General features: G+C 38.6%; 1 protein-coding gene and 1 long non-coding RNA gene across 4 annotated transcripts in view; both read right to left on the reverse strand.

Annotated features, from left to right (window-relative positions):
• Positions 1–5,616, reverse strand: part of NLGN1 (neuroligin 1) — a 423,737-nt gene extending 418,121 nt beyond the window's left edge. The window contains exon 1 of the mRNA XM_084528874.1: positions 5,533–5,616. The gene's annotated coding sequence lies outside the window, so the exon portion shown is untranslated. The remainder of the gene's footprint in view (positions 1–5,532) is intronic.
• Positions 5,617–12,645: 7,029 nt separating this feature from the next.
• Positions 12,646–17,833, reverse strand: part of LOC311441440 — a 102,351-nt gene continuing 97,163 nt past the window's right edge. Inside the window, exons 5-7 of one of the 3 annotated variants that reach the window (XR_014695967.1) lie at positions 17,555–17,722; positions 14,494–14,599; positions 12,646–14,346 (exon numbers count right to left, since the gene is read on the reverse strand). This is a non-coding gene — a long non-coding RNA (uncharacterized lncRNA). Of the gene's footprint in view, positions 14,600–17,421; positions 17,723–17,833 lie in introns of those variants that run through there. The other 2 variants (XR_014695968.1, XR_014695969.1) reach the window with 2 other exon arrangements.

Raw genomic sequence — 17,833 nt, forward strand, 5'->3', positions numbered from 1 at the left:
AGTGAAGTTCTGAGACTCAGGTCTTTTTCTGTCTCAATCACAACAGGGCAGACTTAATTTTCAAGCTTGTATACATACAGATTTCTTCAAAGAAGATTTATAGCAGTCCAACTTCAGTCAATACCTTACTTAAAGAAACAACAGGGCTTTCACACTAGCTATGACTGTAAACTACTCTTCACCTCAGTGCTCAGATTATTAACTCAATTCATTCTTTTGTCCAGAAATCACCGCTTTATTCAGTCTTTATAGATACCTCTCAAATAGAGTGCTGAAGGGGAACCATTCAGCCAAGACATCTTTTGCCTTCACAGTCTCAATGTAAATACTGAAAGCTGTTCCAATTGGTTCATGTACTTAACACAGGAAATGCTGCATTTACCAACTGCAATTGCTCATGTGATTTTTTGGGGTTCTCACTGCATGAGGCAAGAACCAAAAATTACTGTGCAAATGCCTACCAGGTGAGAAATCCTTTGGGTTCTTCCCACTCTTTCTAAACACTGAACTATGACAGTCAGACGTTTTTAATGGTAAACATACTGTTGCTGTGTAATCCAGTATGAATACAGTACTAGCAGGAATGAAGGAACCACATACTATCTTATGTGATTCTAAGGAAGTCTCCCACACTCTTGAGTCACGGTCAAGCTGTTTACCCTAAACATATTACGATGACTGGAAGGAGCATGTAAAAACCTTCTTCTCAGCCAGGATATTCTGACTCCACCTGTATTTTTTCCAGTTATCCCAGACCCAAATGCAAAGAGAAGCTGTCTAGTCAGAATCATCTGAATAGTCCTGGTACTTCTGTATAAGAAAATGCTCTAATATTTTTAGCATGGGCTGGTGCCTCCTAATCAGACACCTTTGAAATGCAGACAGCAACAACAGGCACTGCCATTTTCCTCAGAATTGAGGTACAAAAGCCCTCAATATATTTGGTTTTCTGTCTCAACTCCAGATTCTCCACATTTTCCGTAAACACAAAAGCTCCACTGGTCATTTTATAATTAAACATTTCAGCATTGTAACTTATTGTTGGAGTGATAATGAAGTATTTTTGATCTTCTTTTGAATGTTACTTTAAAAAAAACACTTTGTTGTTGAGCAAACTGAAGTATGTTCCTGGCTGCCACGCTACAAACAATTCAATTCAGCAGCTGCTGCACCTGTCACTGTTTTGTGTGTCTCCATACAAGAACAGAGAATTGCCTTGGTGCAAATGTCCCTGTTGATATGCTTCTATCATCAATGCCTTCTTCACGGTTTATGCTGGCACGCATCAACTCTCCTGTGTTTGTGCCAGATAATATAGAAACACCACACATTCCAAACTCTGGCCACAGTCTGAGCTATACAATCTTAAACCATTTACTTCTCAGAATTCACACTCCAAAATCTCCTTAAAATTACCAATTATTATACAAATTCTTGAGGTATATTACTCTATCAGAAAATCAAGTTGTTTGTGCATCTGTATGCATGAAGATCGTATACTCTATGAAAAGAAATAGAGCGTGATAGAGGTTCATTGTCCAGTTGCTTTACTGAAAAGGTCATTAGACATTTGAAATAGTAATCACCTATAACTATTCACTATCCCCGCTGACATTTCTAATAGGAAAAATCTCCTTTATCATGCTTCTTAGACAGCATCATTCATGGACATTAGAACAAGGAATTCAGGAATGTATTTTACATCTTGAAATAAATTATTATAAAATACTTTGGGAGGAGGAATCATCTTTCTTTTATGAACATTGGATGAGAAAAGTGCAATGCCTAGCAGCAAACATATTGACAAATATTGTTAGACTTCTCTATAAAGAACTATTAATTAAGCCCCAGAGCACTGCTATGAGTTAAAATAGCTATTACTAACTTCTGTATTTTAGAAACTGGAGGCAGCAGCAAGGTGCCAAGAGTTATTCAAGGCAGAGATATTGCATGATGTTCAGGCCATGATCAGTTGTTTCATAAAAACAAGATTCAGACTATGAACAATAGCAGCACCAACCTAGCTGAACTTACCTTTTCTTTTTTTGTCCCTGAGAAGACAGTTAATATCAAGTTTAATCATCCCAGATTGTCAAACGCAGGGTTCCCTTATAAAAGCTCCTCTCACTGAAGGGATATGCAATGTTTTTTAAAATTAAAGTCTTTGTACTTCACATCTCAAATGCCTTTTGCTTCTCATTTTTCTGTACCTTTAGTATAAGCTAAAAATATTTTTAATAGTGATTGCCATGGCAATAAGTAAGCTAAGCTCTCAATATTTGAACTTCCAACTACTGCTTGACAGTTCATGTTATGCATTGACTCTGATTTATTACATCCAGTTTAACACAGCAAAGTCCACACAACACAGAGGCTCATCACAGCTCCACGCAGGGCAGCACAGTGGGAAAACCAGATCCGGTTGGTAAAGAAACAAGGACATGTAAAGCATAAAGTAACGTCTTGAAAGAAGCAGTGCTGTACTTTTATATATGGAAACACAGCCATAATAGCCTCTGCTTTTTGCAAGGGTACTGAGGAGTGGATGTGAAGGAACTGCTGTTTTCTTTCTGTGGGCACCTCTACCCAATCCTTCTGCTCTGTTTATTTCCTCAGCATAAAGCCTGCTTTACCTGGGTTTTTGCAGGGGTGATATATCTTACCATAAGCAAAGAGACAGAAGTCTTGAATGCAAACTTGAATGCAGTCAAATCACCTCCATGCCTTTGGTAAAGTATCACAAAAATGAACTTCCATGGATATCAAAAGAGAACTGTTATTGATAAGACATTAGGAACAATTTCATCTTTCTTCTTTGTTTTTAGTAAAGAAATGATATTGCTCTTCAAATCACTTGAATTCAGTACATATTTGATTACAGGGAACATAAAAGACAGGTGATCAAAAAAAACTTTCAATGGTTGTTCCTGCTTGACTTGCAATATAAAGGGCAAAGAACCCGATTTTTTATAGACCCTACAATATAAAAAGGACTTGAAATCCAATATACAGCTTTTTGTTATTGTTGTTGGCTTCAATAAATCTGCATTTTACCTTCTCTGCAGGGCACAACTTTATCTTCCAAACAACGTCCATTTTGAAGATACTCATCAACTCTGCAGTATATTTTTTTATTTTATTTTTTTTAAGTGCTGTAGGATTTCTGGCTCCTATGGAGTAGGAGTAACAGAATAATATAAAAATTACTGCTTAAAACATAAGTACAGCAGATTGTATTTGCCCTCACCTTTCATAATAGATAGTGCCTTGGTATACATCTGCACTGTTAGAAAATGCATAGCCTTACTCAAATCTGTAATAGAAATATCAATATCATGCAGGTGTAGATTCATGAGGCATACCAGGTGCAGGCAAATATGCTAGGTTCTGGAAATACATGTAGCTAGTCACCTGTAATTTATAGTTTTGCACTGACATGTAGTTTTGCATCTCTATTTAACTTTCCTCAAATCAAAACCCTAGCTCATCGTACTGCACATTACCACTAGGACCTATTACCACAGCTTGATTCTCCATTAAGGTATCAATATTCATCCCCGCACTCTTTGCTCCAGAATCCCCAATTAAATTACTGCTTTAATTGTCTACTACCACTGACAGAAAAATAAGTGCACAGTCCACAGGAACAACTGAAGGTACTTAACATTGGTGAAGAATTGCACTACAGATCTACATGATCATTCTTCATGCATAAGAAACAGTCATAAGTTACTGCTTCAGCACAGTCCTCTTCAAATGGTGGTGTGTTTTTTTTTGTTTTGTTTTCTTTTGTTTCCATGTAGTTCACAGGCCAGTGGTCTAATTTGAAAGATACGGTACTTTTTGATTTCCAGCCCCTATCAATATTCTAAGTCTGCTAATAAATGCTCAAAGTATTTCTCTAAACTTGGGGGAAATTTGTGCAATAGGATCTTATTACATAGATGCCCATATTTTGAGTGTCTTGGAATCCTTCTTACATTTTCATGGACTCCTAAGAAGGAGGAAAAGGACTGATGTTTATGCACTGGAATTAAGACAGAAGGACAAATTCTTTGTTTTCTAATTAAAAAAAAAAAAAAAAAAAAGCACTGTTGCTTTACTCATGCTAAGCCCAATGCTCCATTGCACATAGAACAAGACCAACCTAAAATGACAGGGAACAATGGCAAACACCTGCACATGGTTAGAAATGGCAGTGCCTCCAACTATACAATATTCTTTTTATTCTGTTTTGATTGCTTTATACTAGATCAGAGAGTTGAACTGTGCTGAAGTAGTTTATAGTTCCAGCTAAGTTAAGAACTGACATTTTAATGGCATCTTTGAGGAATTTATATAGACAAGTCATATGACCCTAATGCGATAGCTTAAATGTAGCCCTGAGTAATTCAGCCCAGACCCCAAGGGTTCAGGCAAAATCGTAAGTCTCTTTAGTCTTTGAACCATTAAAATTCAGCTAGACTGTGAAGTTGACAGCTGTTTACTGTAAGGTTACCTCCTGCCTGCCAAATAATAGGGCTGCTATTGGCACTCTTCCATCCTCTTAGTTGAGAAAAGGCTTCCATATAGTCAGAATAGAGCTGAAACATTATATTCCTCAAGCTGGAAAGGTGTGTATCTTTAAGTAGGCTTATGCAGGATGGAACAGGTCCATTAGGTTACTTTGGTTCTTCTCAAAGTAAATGTTATCCCAACATTTGAGCATGATACAAATGCCAAACTGGAAGTAAGCCTAGTAACGCTAGAAGGCCCACAAGAAGATTAAGATGAATGGCAGATGCTTTTCCAAGGCCTCCCAGCACACTTTGTTCTTAAGATACTCAGGTTGCTGTGGGAAGAAAACTAGGCTTCCTCCTGGTTTGCTCCCTTATAGAAGAAAGTATTTCTGTTCATATATGTCACATGGAAAAATAGCCATCATTTTGTATCACCATCTGCCAAGATGACGTACATTAATGATATAGAAAAAAATGAATGCTGTGTTGAGGTCAAGACATAATGCAAAAAAAAATGGAAAAAAAAAAAAAAAGCCAGCAAAATCCTTTCATTATTGCCACAAGCCTTCTTTGCATTAATTCTGTATTTGTATTTTATTGTTCCTAAAAGCATTATCAAGGTTATTGAAAATATTTTACATTACACCAGTATTAACTAAGAATTGGAGAAAACCTTCACTTCCTTCCTGCCTTTGCTCTCCTTTTCCTCCTCCTTCCTTCTTTTGCTCTCTCTCTCGTGTGCTTTCTCCTGCAAGCCCCTGTGCTTTCATTCCCTACCACAAGGCTTATGACTCCTAACAAAGAGGACAAACCCACCTCATTTTCCCTCAAAGTCAAAACCACGCACTAAAAGCTGCAATTTTGAACCGCTCAGGGTGCATGTGAATAACTTAAATCTTATTTTTCAGCTGCTCTACCTCTAGGAGATTATATAAAAAGGAATAAACCTATGACTGGTTCCCTCTTGCTGCATTTTAAAAAGAAAATAGAGATGTCTACTCATATCTTTCAGAGTTGCAGCCCAGCCACCTACCTACAGCAGCAGACTTTGACTTCTGATTGCCTGCGAGGAGAGCTGCCTCTCTGCCACCCTGGCTCAGGTGTCCAGCTGTGAAAAGGGGTGGAGGCCCACACCATCCCCTTAAGTATTTTCTTTTAATCACTGCTAAATAGCTTCTCATGCACCTGCCTACCTTGGCCTTCAGCTCTACGTAGGAGACCCCAAGTCCTAGCTCAGTGTGGGATTTGGCTGTAGCGAGCTGCAACTTGTGCATGGGTGTTTCAGGAGCTGACTGGGAGGCAGCAGAGTTCTTCCCGATATCACTAGTTTTAAGTCATTCAATACCTCTGAAAATCTTTGAACAGCACCAAGTGTCAGCAAAACTAGAATTCGATTAAGTAGATGCAGAAGGCCCTTTTCTCTGTGGGTTAATAGGGGAGCGTTTCCACCTTAAAACCAGCCGCAGAGGATGTTTGTGCAGTCCTGTCATGGAGGCATGGAGCCAGGCCTAGCGCCGGAGTTAGCGCAGCTCCAGCACCATAGGCTCTAGAGGAACTGCTGCTGACAGCAGCTCCCTGTGCAGTACACCATCGTGTCCCTCTCCATATTATCCAGCAGATTTTTTTATCCTGGGTTGGTTCCCTCATTCTCTTCACTATCCGTCAATGCTCTGATGTTGTGTTCCCAAGAAAGGCCATCCACAGCCTTCGTAGCCATTAGAATCAACTGTAATTCACATTTATTTTACTTGTTGTGTTCATTATTATTTACCGCTCCTTCCTTGGCTTTTGTGTTGTTAGTTCCTCTGTTTTCTGAGACTAAGATGGATGTTGAATCCTTTGCAAATGGGACTGTTCAACAGATGGCTGTTCAGTTCATGCTCTATTGGATTGATTGTTTGGTCTTTTTATAATTAGTTTTTTTCTGGTGCTTTGTATTATTTTAATGAATCCTTATTAATGGATGGGACTAAACAAATAGGGTTCTCCTCAAGTATAACAACTTTAAACAGTTAAGAGCATGCCTTCTTATATAACAGTAGTTAAAACCATTTTGGCCTGAAAAAATATCTTCAGACTGTCCTTGTGCTTGTGCATGAAATTGTTTTGGATGTCATTATTTTTAAACACTTAATTAATTTTCTCCAAACTAAGAATATTTTCTTCCTCTAATGAGAATTATAAAACCTGTCAGGTCTGAAGCGTCTATCTTTAGCCATTTTTTGGAATTATGCAAGTCCAGAATTTAGAATAGAACATATGGAGGCTTCTCGACTCGGTTCAAAAATGGCAGAACTAATTCCATAGAAAGATTTCTCAGAAAAAGCTGACTTTGAAGCCAAGTGGATCATGGAAAATTTTAGCAAAAAGTATATTTTGAGAAGGTATGAGTTGCTTAAAATGCTGTGTTGCATCTTAATCTTAACTTTAGCATTCGCTATCAGGAACACTGTAATAACATTATAATTATCTATAATATCAGAGAATTTTCTGTTCATCCTACTTAAAAGTAATGCATTGTGAGTCACTAAAAATTATGAAACTGAATTGCCATTTTAATTTCAGGATATCATTACCTCAACTTGCACGACCCAGATATACCTAGCTAGAAAGCAAGTTTTCAAATGTATATATTTATATACATGTACATATTTACATATATTGTTGGACAAACAGACTCAAAAAAAAAAAAAAAAAAAAAAGAGCACCCCCTGTTTTTAAGCTGATCTTTTGGGTAGTGTGGTGCTGGACACTGAGATAAGTTACCCTGTGATGCTTCCCTTCCCATCTGTTATTTCTCTCTCTGTTTCCTGGCAGTTTTTCCAACTGACAACTCCACGGTGAAGGTCTGAATCCAGCGATCTGAGTGGGTGATATCTATCAATCTTGTGCCACACGTATGCAATATTGCTAGGCAACAGGTAGCAGCATGACACCCACATTCTGCAATTTCCTTTTGGTGACTGAGACTTTTACTATATTAATTATACTGAACTTTATTTCATGTATTTCAGGCGTTAACTTCTATGGAAAATATTTTAAAAAATTCTTTGAGCTCAGATTGCTTTCTGTTGCATATTGAATGAACAAATATTGGCAACTGATAAAGTCATTTTAACAATTGGTAGATATGAATGCGGTGCACAAAGCCTTCTAAAATTGCAGATAAGTGAGATATCAGATTATTTTGTGTTAAAGATAACTATGCTACAAGGAACAAAAAACTTTGCAAGGACTTCAAAACATGAAAGACGTAAAAATATGAAGTGAGGAGTTAACAGTGAGGAAGTTCTTTTTTTTTTTTTTTTTTTTTCTACTTGCTTTCTCTACTCCAGGGTGGGTTTTTTTATTATTATTTTTCTTTCTTACTTTTCTTTTTTGTCTTCTTTTTTCAGTGGTTAGGATCCTGCAGAGGAACTAAGCTACAGACTTACTTTCACGCCCATCATAGACATTTTGTGTGACCACAGGCAGATGAGGCTGTACCATAGTAGAGAGAGAGAATGCAAGTGAGCTGCATGCACTTTACTTCTCATGAATTAGCCTAGCTTAGGAAAAATAGCCAGACCTTCATCATTATTGCACCCTTGCAGGCAATGTATTTTGCTATGGATCTGGGATTTCTCAAAAATGTGTTCCACAGTTACTTAAGCTGCAATAAACTGGGTCATTCTACACATTTAATTCTGAAATAATTTGCCTGTCCTTTCTGAATACACAAAGGATATCCCTGAAATGTACTCAAATGGAGCTAGTCTATTTGTTGTAAAGTGCTTGTGTTAGCCACTGATGAGTAATAGTAAGTTCAGCTTTAGTTCACACCCTCTGAGAAACCAGCCAAATCAAATTAACAGCAGCAGCATACTCATATTCAAAGTTTTGCATGCAGATAGGACATTATTCAGGGCAGCCCTTGAATTACATCCCCACCAGTCTTTGCAGCAAGATAAAGCTCTTCAAAGGTATGTTCAAATAATCATAAGTGATCATGAGCAATCAAATTACTACTGCTTGCAGAATTGCTAGTGGCTTCTATGTCTTGGCAAAAGAGCAGTAATTCAGTATGCCACTATCATTTACGAGAACTTGATCATAGCTTTAATCTACTTGGGGTTAGGCTTTTCACCTGTATCACTTTATCTCAGACAGTAGCTGCTTGTAACCAATGTTTGCATGCACATAGGTCCTTGATGCTTGCAAATACCATATCAAGGCAGAGAATTCCACAACTAGCAGCTTAATTTTTTGTTGTGTTAAGGTGAATGGAAAGAGAGAACACTTCAATATTTGTGTAAATATTCAAATATTTGTGTAAATTCTGGTCAACAAGACAAGTACACTTATATAACATATTTTGTAATGTAACTATCATTAGAAATGAAGTCTCATTTAAGTGTGTCTTTTCTCCTGCAGGTGCCCTCTCCTGACAATCACTCAACCCTGCAAAAGGAAGCAAATTCCAAAACTGAGCAATAGACCTAAACCAGATAGAAAAACTGTTGTACTTAGCTGTGCGGTATATCAGGAAGGAAACAAGGGAACTGTTGCTTCAAATGACATTTTTCCCTTTCCATTTAGGAAAAAAAAAATATATATATATATATATATATACATATATATATATATAAATGCTGGGCTAGTACCACACGGGTAGCTTTGTTTGACTGCATTAAATTCTGGATGGTGGGTTGGCTCGAGAAGGAAAAGTCTACATGGACTCACTGTCCAGCAGTTCAAGACCGGCAGCAGGTCATGAGACAGTAGGTATTTCCTTTGCTAGAAGGCACTCTGGCCAAGATGTTGTGTGAGATACCTGTTACATATCCAGCTGTGATTAATGAGGTTGGAGAACAAGTTCTTCAGTTACCAAACACAACTTCTCAGCTCTGAATCCCAGCAGCCTAGGGGGAAAATGCAGGCTGACAAGCGCACATAAAATTCTGGATAGGTTTTTGATTAGTTTGTTCCTTGTTGCTGCATGTTTTTGTGCCAGCCATGAGCCCAGTAAGAGCAGAAAAGCCTGCCATGCTTGCAAGTGTCTGTTGATACTCAAACAGGACCGTGACTTTGAGGGTCAGAACTTAACATTGGAAAAGACTGTTGGAAAAGCAATGGGGAGGTTTTAGTTGCCCTGTTAGTATTTGGATTTTCATAATTTCTCTTAAGAATTTAGAAGGCAACATCAAAACCTTTAGCTTGGGGAATTCGTAAGCAGGAATATGATTAATATAATTTTAGATATATTTGTAGAAGATGCAGAACTTGCTGTGGGAACTGATAATTTAATTAGATTCTGGTTTACATGATTCATACACCTAATATTCTGAGTACTATATTAAAAAATAAATACAACTTAATTTTTCATAGGGCATTGCTTCGCTTTGCTGTACAAGCGAACACTTGATTACTGGTAAGGCACAACTTTGATTGGCTGTAAAAAAATAGGATCTCGTTGTACTGTGAAATAGCTTTCAAATAAAGCTAAACAAAACAGTCTGCATATACATAAATATATGAAATCCCCAGGGAAAAAATATACATATTTGGGAATTTTATTTTGAATCTCACAAATCATATGAAGTCTTGAATACCAGTAACTTAAACAGGAAAAAAAAAAAAAAAAAAAAAGGTGCTTCATAAACTATTTATAATACATATTTCTTAAAATGTTACCTTTCAGTTTTGCACCAAGATTTAATGCAACTGGCATGAGACTTTCAAGTAAAGTCTCACTTATATCTCTAGGCTACATACTGTGATCGACAAAAGTGCTGGCTTTATCATTTTCATAGATATGAGTCAGCTGTAGTTTTGTGGTAGTCAATGTAATTACACCAGTGAAAGTAAGAGAATCAGGCCCATATTTATTAAGTAGAATAGAAATATTTCTTTATAGGTTCAGGAGACACTTAATACGTGTTTGGATGTATCTGATATGCAGTGAAAACCAGTTTTCTCCTGGACTGACTGCATAATTTAAAATGTATATGCCCTGAGTATCAATAAAGTCTAATGTAAAACAAGTTTGCTCTATTTGTTGGTACTGTGAAGGTCAAAAGGATTTTATAGACTTTTTTTTCTTATTTAAACAGTGCTTCAGTGATCCAACTCTGCAGATTGTTAAAACCCTGTAGCTACCTGCAACTAAGCAAAACACTCACAATTTACAATAAATACAGTGGCAGAGAATCATAAATCTGGGTATACAGAAGTTTAAGACTTAAGAATCTAAGAAAAAGAATTCTTTGCCATAAGAGGCAATATTTATATGTATATGTTTTCTGTACAAAGCCAAAATCACTCCCCTACCAGTTGCCTCTGGAAACCACAATGAATGTTATGTGAGCCAGCTCTTGCAAATGGGAAGCAGTATTTATTATAACCTTTTAGAGCCAATTCCATCCAAACTGGTGTCCCTGAAGAACCCCAGCTACCGGTTTTTGTGTTGGGAAAGAAAGAGATGTGCAGCAGGTATGCTGTAAAACCACACATGCAGGGAATCACTTCTGTGCTGAATCACGTGGCAGAGCACTGGGAGGAAGCCGTCATGCAGAGGCTGAAGTTGGGCTGCTACTGCTAGGAACTAACTTCACAATGATGTAAAACTGCCATGAAGAGAAAGCTGAGAGGTACATCCCTAATGGACCCATTTCACAGAACTTCTCCTTTGTTAAATGCCTATTGCCACTGCAACTGGAATCTGCCCACATCAGGTTGGTTTCCTGCTTCAGAAGTGGGTGCCAGGGTGCAGCTGCAAAACAAAATGTTGCATGGTGAAGCTGTCCCTTATTTTCTGAGAAGCCATATCAACTGAAAAGGTTTCTTCCAGCAAGTGTCAGGATTTTTTATTTCATTAGAAGGTTCGATGGGATTCAGTACATTTATGGTACATGATTACACTGTAATTGTTTTCCATTTCCAGATACAAGCCTGAGAGATCTATGTTTATAAAATTTAAAGCACCCTCTATCAATCCAGAAGTATTTTGGCACTGAGAACATTTAGAGCAGCTTGGCTTTCTTTTGCCCTGTGTCTTTTCCTGTCTTATACTCCTCATTAGAGTGGACGGAGAATGCAACCAGATTGCAGGGGTGACATTTTGCATGTGCATAGGGCAGTTGACAATAAAAAAGGCAATATAGATCTGTACTGAGCATATGTGGATTTTTTCCCAGTGTTGTAGGGTTGGTTCATCTTCATAGACTGATGATTTTGTCTTTGTTTTCAAAAAGCTAGAAGTATCTTGGAGCTATTTAGCCATTAAATTTCCTCAGTACATATATGCATACACAGATAATATAACTAGAAGACAATGAAAAGAATGGCACAGCTTGATTTCTTATTTCTTTTGCTGAATTGTTTCAAGTTCTCTTCTTGGAGGAAGATGTGTTTCTAATAGTTCCAGTTGGAATATACAAAGCTAATGATGTACATTGCTAATGTACAAAACAGATTTCCTATTACAAGAAGCCTTAGACAATAAACATATAATGAGTCCGCAAGTAATTTCTCACTAAAAGCTAACGGTTCCAGAGTCCTTGACCTAAGTGTGGGATTTTTTTTTTTATCAAGATAGCCAAAACCATCACAAGTACATAAATTGAGAAAGGGCATAATGGCTATTTCAATATGTCCAGAAAACTATTCAGTTTCATGAATGCAATCTACAGGAAGATCAGCCAAGGTTATCACCAGATGTTCCTTGTCCCACATGCCACAAATTGATTGTATTGTAATTAATTCAGCTGAAAAGTCTTTCTGTGAGAACTGTCTCTTCAGCACAATTTCAAGCTTGGTCTCTAATACCAGAAATTATTTCAGATTTCTTAAAACATTCTAGACAAATGTGAAACTCTGTAGTTAGGGCATGCCAAAAAATACTTACAAAAATGCATTTAAATAGCATTAAAGGAGTATATTCTCAAAGCAGTTATGATTAAAGCTAGATCTTTGTGGTTCAGAGACTTATGCAAGTGTAACAGAGAGGCTTAGGGCCATATTCAGTAGACTGTTTGCCCTAGGACATATTGCAAGTTCAGAGATACAAGAGAAATTTGAACTCAGGTTTCTGCACTAAACCACAGTAGTATTTATCCAGTAAGCCATCCGTAATATGAACAAATAAGAAAATCAATATTTCCCAAGATATTTTACAGCTCATCTTCCATTTTTTTATGGCATATCAGACCAAAGACCTGCTATAATCTTGTTGCGAAGAAAGATGCTTTTAGTTATTTAAAGTTTGAGATCCATTTAAAAATGAATTTGATTAAAGTCAGATACTCACAGGCATGGAATTAAGATATAAATAAAACAGAACATACTTTATTGTAATATACCATTTCATTTTGCTGAGATATTTGCAGAAAGAACGCATTGAAATCTGCCTCCAAATTACTCTAAACCTAATTCTGGACAATACATGCCTGAGACAAAATGAGGTGTGTTAGAAATTATGGTTCTGGTTTTCAGAGGTATTGGCCACTGAAGCCTATATTTAACTTCAGGTAGAATCGTGTTCAGCATGTCTGAAAATTGGGCCCTAAATTAAAGATAAGTGTTTTTACCTGGGTAACATTCCTTAAGTACCACCCACAAATTATGTAGTGATAGTTCTTCCCATAGGAAAATTGTCTTCTGGATTATTTTAAGACAAAAGCACAGGCCAATGTCAGCCCTCTTACTAGCTGCATACTGATGCAAGGAGGGGAAGGAAGGATTTATTTGGAATCTCCTAATTGACCTCAGTGGAATTGGGCCTGGAACCATTAAAACATTTATGAAAAGCAGTTATGGAGCATGAACAGTACTCAATCTAAAACATTAATGTCTAGGTAATATTAAAAGTAATTTGTTTAAAAATAGCAGGGAAGGGAGGAGCAGGAGCCTGGCTGTATTAAGGACTAAATTCCTCCAACTTTCTGTTGATCTTTATTGTAATTTTTTAAACAGTTGCGGAGACAGAAGTTGCTGGTTTTCTTCAGGCTTCTCCTTCCCTGGTACTGTCCTGAGTGTCAGCAATACTCCTCATTTTCAATTCAGTCCTGTATTATTCTGATTTTTAGACTAATGTGCCAACATTTCTCAGGAGTGACGTAGGCAGTTAAAAGCATTAAAACAAATATGCCTCCAAAACTAATGTGGTTTGCAGGAAGTGAGTGTGATGTATCAAAAGCCAGAGGGTATGTTCAGAAGAGGGAGATTCAATTCCAGGGTGTCACAAAATGTTCTCCATCACCGCAGCATGGCAGAAACCTTTTCTTAATGCTATGATAGATGCTCTAAATATGCCACTTACTCAGAGTTATTGGATATGGGAACATGCAAATTCACCAATAATGCAAGAGCTGATGCTTTATGAAGGGCACAGCTACCAGAAAGGTAACTGCCTCCCTAAGGGTTTAACAGGAGCTGCGCAATGCCATGGTGCCTTGGGTATGAGCCTCTGCTCATGTTCATTACTCTTGGTAAGAGAGGGGATTTACCTCCAAGAAATATCCTTACGCTAGGCCTCCTACAGCAGCTGTTCAGGTGGTTCCTAGTCCAAACAGATGCTGTTAGTGTTCGATCTGACAAGTGCCCATGTGAAAGCTGCCTTGCAAAAGTTAACCCAGTCAGCAGGGTGAAATTGGAAGGTGTAAAGCAAAATTGAACAATCCAGTGGGTAGGAGCTGCCTGTGACCCTCCCTGTCCAGGACATCTTCTCTGCAGCTCCCAGAGTGCTGACTTCTCCTGTGGTCCCTTATGATTTATTTCCAAGACCTCCAGGGATGAACAATGGCCATGTGCACCTTTACCTTTGAACAGATGAATGCTGTCCCTTCAATCAGAAGACCACATAGTCACCCTAGAACCATAAAAAATGCACTTTAACTTAATTATGTAGCAGCCCACCTTTTGACCAGAAAAGATCTGCAGGAGTATGTGACGCCAATGCTTATTTTCTCTCCTGTTCTTGCAGGGACATAGCAGCAATGTGCCTGAGTCATCTCACCCGGAGCCGTGACTGCTCCCGTCCAAAGGCTGCCCATGTCAGAAGTCAACGCCTCACCATTTGTCCTGGCCACTCGCCACAGCCCTCCCCGCCTGCCTTCGGCTACCTGCAATTTTTCACAGAATTATTTGAGACAAGCAATTTTGCAGATGAAAGGTGAAGCATTTCAGTTTGAAATTTTTATTTCAATGTCTCCTCAAAGGCACAGTCTGAACACTTCTTGTCCTTGGGTCTAATTTGTTTTCCCTGCTCGAGCTATGTCTCATTGAGACTTCTGCAGCTTGTTTCTCAGACAAGTCACATTTTAATCAAACACAACTACTTTATTTTCTTGTTTACATTTCAGGGGAAAAAAAAAAAAAAAGAAAAAAAAAAGATTTTTGGGTGATGCATATTTTAAGTAAACAAAATCTCCACTAAAAAATAACTGATTAACATTGCTCAACTAGACCTACTTTTTTTTTAAGGTATGTTCCTAGTAAGGAATCTTTGATGCAGTCAGCAAGACTTCTCTTCTGCCTAGAAGACCTACTGATATATAGCCAAACAGAGAGCAGAGAAAAAAATCCACTCTTGTATGTCACTGGACTCTCAATCTATTTTATGAGCCTTAAACACTAAAACTCTTTGCACGGTAGAAATTTCAGAAGACCTAGGAACTCCATTTTTTCTCCTTATGTGGCTTTTCTACACCTGAAGTTTTACTTTTCATGAATATTTTTAACCAGCACAAACTTTTTTCGGCTCTTTCTTTACATCTATCCTTTGTCAAGGAAGAAAGAAGCAATCCTGTGAATCAGATCCCATGTGCATAATCACACAACTACGTGAACTAATCACATCCATAAAAAGCATTCAGTTCAAACATTGCTGGATAGGGAATGCTTAGCCTTAAAAATTATGCTGTTTGGACTAGCAACGTTGAATACATCTCATGAGCAATCCATCTGCACCGGTACTTTTTTTTTTTTTTTTCCAACTTAAATCAAGGGACCTGAGCAACCTGACAGTGTCTATAATAAGCCTGCTGATTACTTCACCTTTTGTAACATTTGCGCTTTTTTTGTTTGTTTGTTTCATATTCCTGTCATACTAAGATGCAGATGGTTAAAATGTTTTCAAAAATTATCAGATCTTGACTGGCAACTAGGGTATTTAGAACAGTAACCTCAAACAAGTTTGTAATGGGCTTCCAATTAATTAGCCAGCATCCATCCATTACCCATCATGAGCAATATAAGGCTGAAGGGCTGGACTTGCCACTTAGCCCAGGAGGACTTGTTGCCATCACAGATTTGCCACCCTTGTTTTTAGCCACTGTGTCATGGCCAGGCCTGCTGGCTTAGCATGCAGGTGGAGGGGTGGGGGCAGACTGCAGGGCAGTAGGGGGTGAAGGGTGGTGGGCACAAGGGCATTCTGGGGACAGGGGCAACAACCTGGGGACAGAGGGAACACGGAGTATGTAGGAAACACCAGGCGGTGAGGATGGAGTGGGGACACGGAGATGCTGGGGACATCAGGGGGTAAGGATATGGGAGACACAAGGGGTGTGTGGGGACACAAAGTGATGAGGATGCAGGGATCCAGGCAGTGAGGACATGGGGAGGTGTGGGACACCGGGTGGTGAGGACTCCGGGGACACCGGGACGCCGGGGTGGAATGTCGTCTTTTGAACCCCGGCGCATTCCGCCTGGCACCTAGTTGTCACCGGTGGCTGAAGACCTGCCTGGTGAGTGAGAAAGCCACCTGCCTCTATGCCACGCACACATAGGGTCTATGTGGGGTCTGAGTTAACATGACTGAAACTTTTCTCTTTGTGGCATAGCCAGGTATTAACAGTTTGTGAGGCAATGGAGAGGGTGCCTTGTTGTCAGAGGAAACACACATCTCCTCCTCTATCACCTTCACCCCTAACAGAGTTTACTAGGGAACAGCCTTTCTTTTTCTTTACCTCACCCAAACTTACAGTCCAGCCTCAGCACTTTACGGACACTACAATGGGTTTCTTCAAAGCATCTTCTACCTACCCCAAATCCCTTGTTTCTTTCCATCACCTAAAATCAAACTCTTTACAACTCAGCCACCCCTATTCAGGGAGTTCATTCAGCATTATGGATCTTCTTAGGTACCTCTACCAACTACTCTCCAGTCTCTCCTCATCCAGAGCTTTTTTCATCTTCATAAGTCACTTAGGTTTAAAAAAGTCAGCCCTGAAGATCTAGGTAGAGAAGGGCCTTCTCTTTTTCATTTCACATTTGCTTCTATTTTTCAGCTTCTTTTCACTACCATTTAATTCTGACTATAACATTTTCCTTGAGGAAAAAGGCTTAATTATTGTTTAGCTGGATCTCCCTGGATCCTATTTCCAAATAAGTGCAGCATCAACAAGCCTCTAAATAGACACCAGGAAAGTTTACACGGGGGAGACACTGTGAATGAACCAGCGCCAGAGAAAGCCTTACTCAGAGCATGCACACTTAGGCACCAGAGAGCCCAGCTACAAAGGCCCAGGAAACTCTGTTTCATCACTTCTGCTCCTCATCCAGCTACGTTCTTCACGCTCCTGCCATCTCCCCTTCCTATCTCTTTTCTTATTTCTCTGTTCTCTCCTCAGATCTTTGATGTGTCTCCCCTTTTACTGAATCCCTAGGCATTTCTATTTTCTTTCTTTCCCCTTTTTGTTGCTTTAGCCCTGCTGCATTTTTTCCCCATGATTGTTTTGCTCTGCTGTGCACTTTCAAGGCAGCAGATTAGTAAGGGGGAATAGGATGCAATGAATCATACATCTACATTTCACCTCAACTGCATAGCTAAAGTAGGAAATGCAGATGCCATATACAAGTTGCACGTGGGGAAGCAAATGTGCAGAGGAAACATTAGGGCTGAAGCTACTGAAAAAGAAAAAAAAAAAAAAAAAAAAAAAAAAGCTTGGCTGGAGAGTAAATTTATTCACTTATCTGCAAAATGACATTTTGTGGCAATATGGCACCTTTGTTCTGTTTTGAGATTTTTTTATATTATTTGCTTGATTAATTGTGCTGGTTTGTTTGGTGTTTCTTACTTGTCTCCCTCTGGTCTTGGGATTCTTTGGTGCATAAGAGGAGAAGTTGCCTGGTGTCTGTGAGGTTTACATCATTGTCTGTTCTGAAATGCCTGTTGAATCCTTGCAATGTCCCAGGTTGGCAACATGACTCCGACATCTCTTTTTCCATCAGCTCGGTCTTGTGGTCTGCAAATGTAAGAATTGTAGGGATTATTTGTTTGAGTTAGAAGTTGCAGAGACTTCATATTTTACTGCATTAAAAGCATTTGCAGAATTTCCTTGGAGAGCAATGTCAAC

This window comes from Aythya ferina, assembly GCF_964211825.1.
Source record: "Aythya ferina genome assembly, chromosome: 9".
NCBI classification, from domain to species: Eukaryota; Metazoa; Chordata; class Aves; order Anseriformes; family Anatidae; genus Aythya; species Aythya ferina.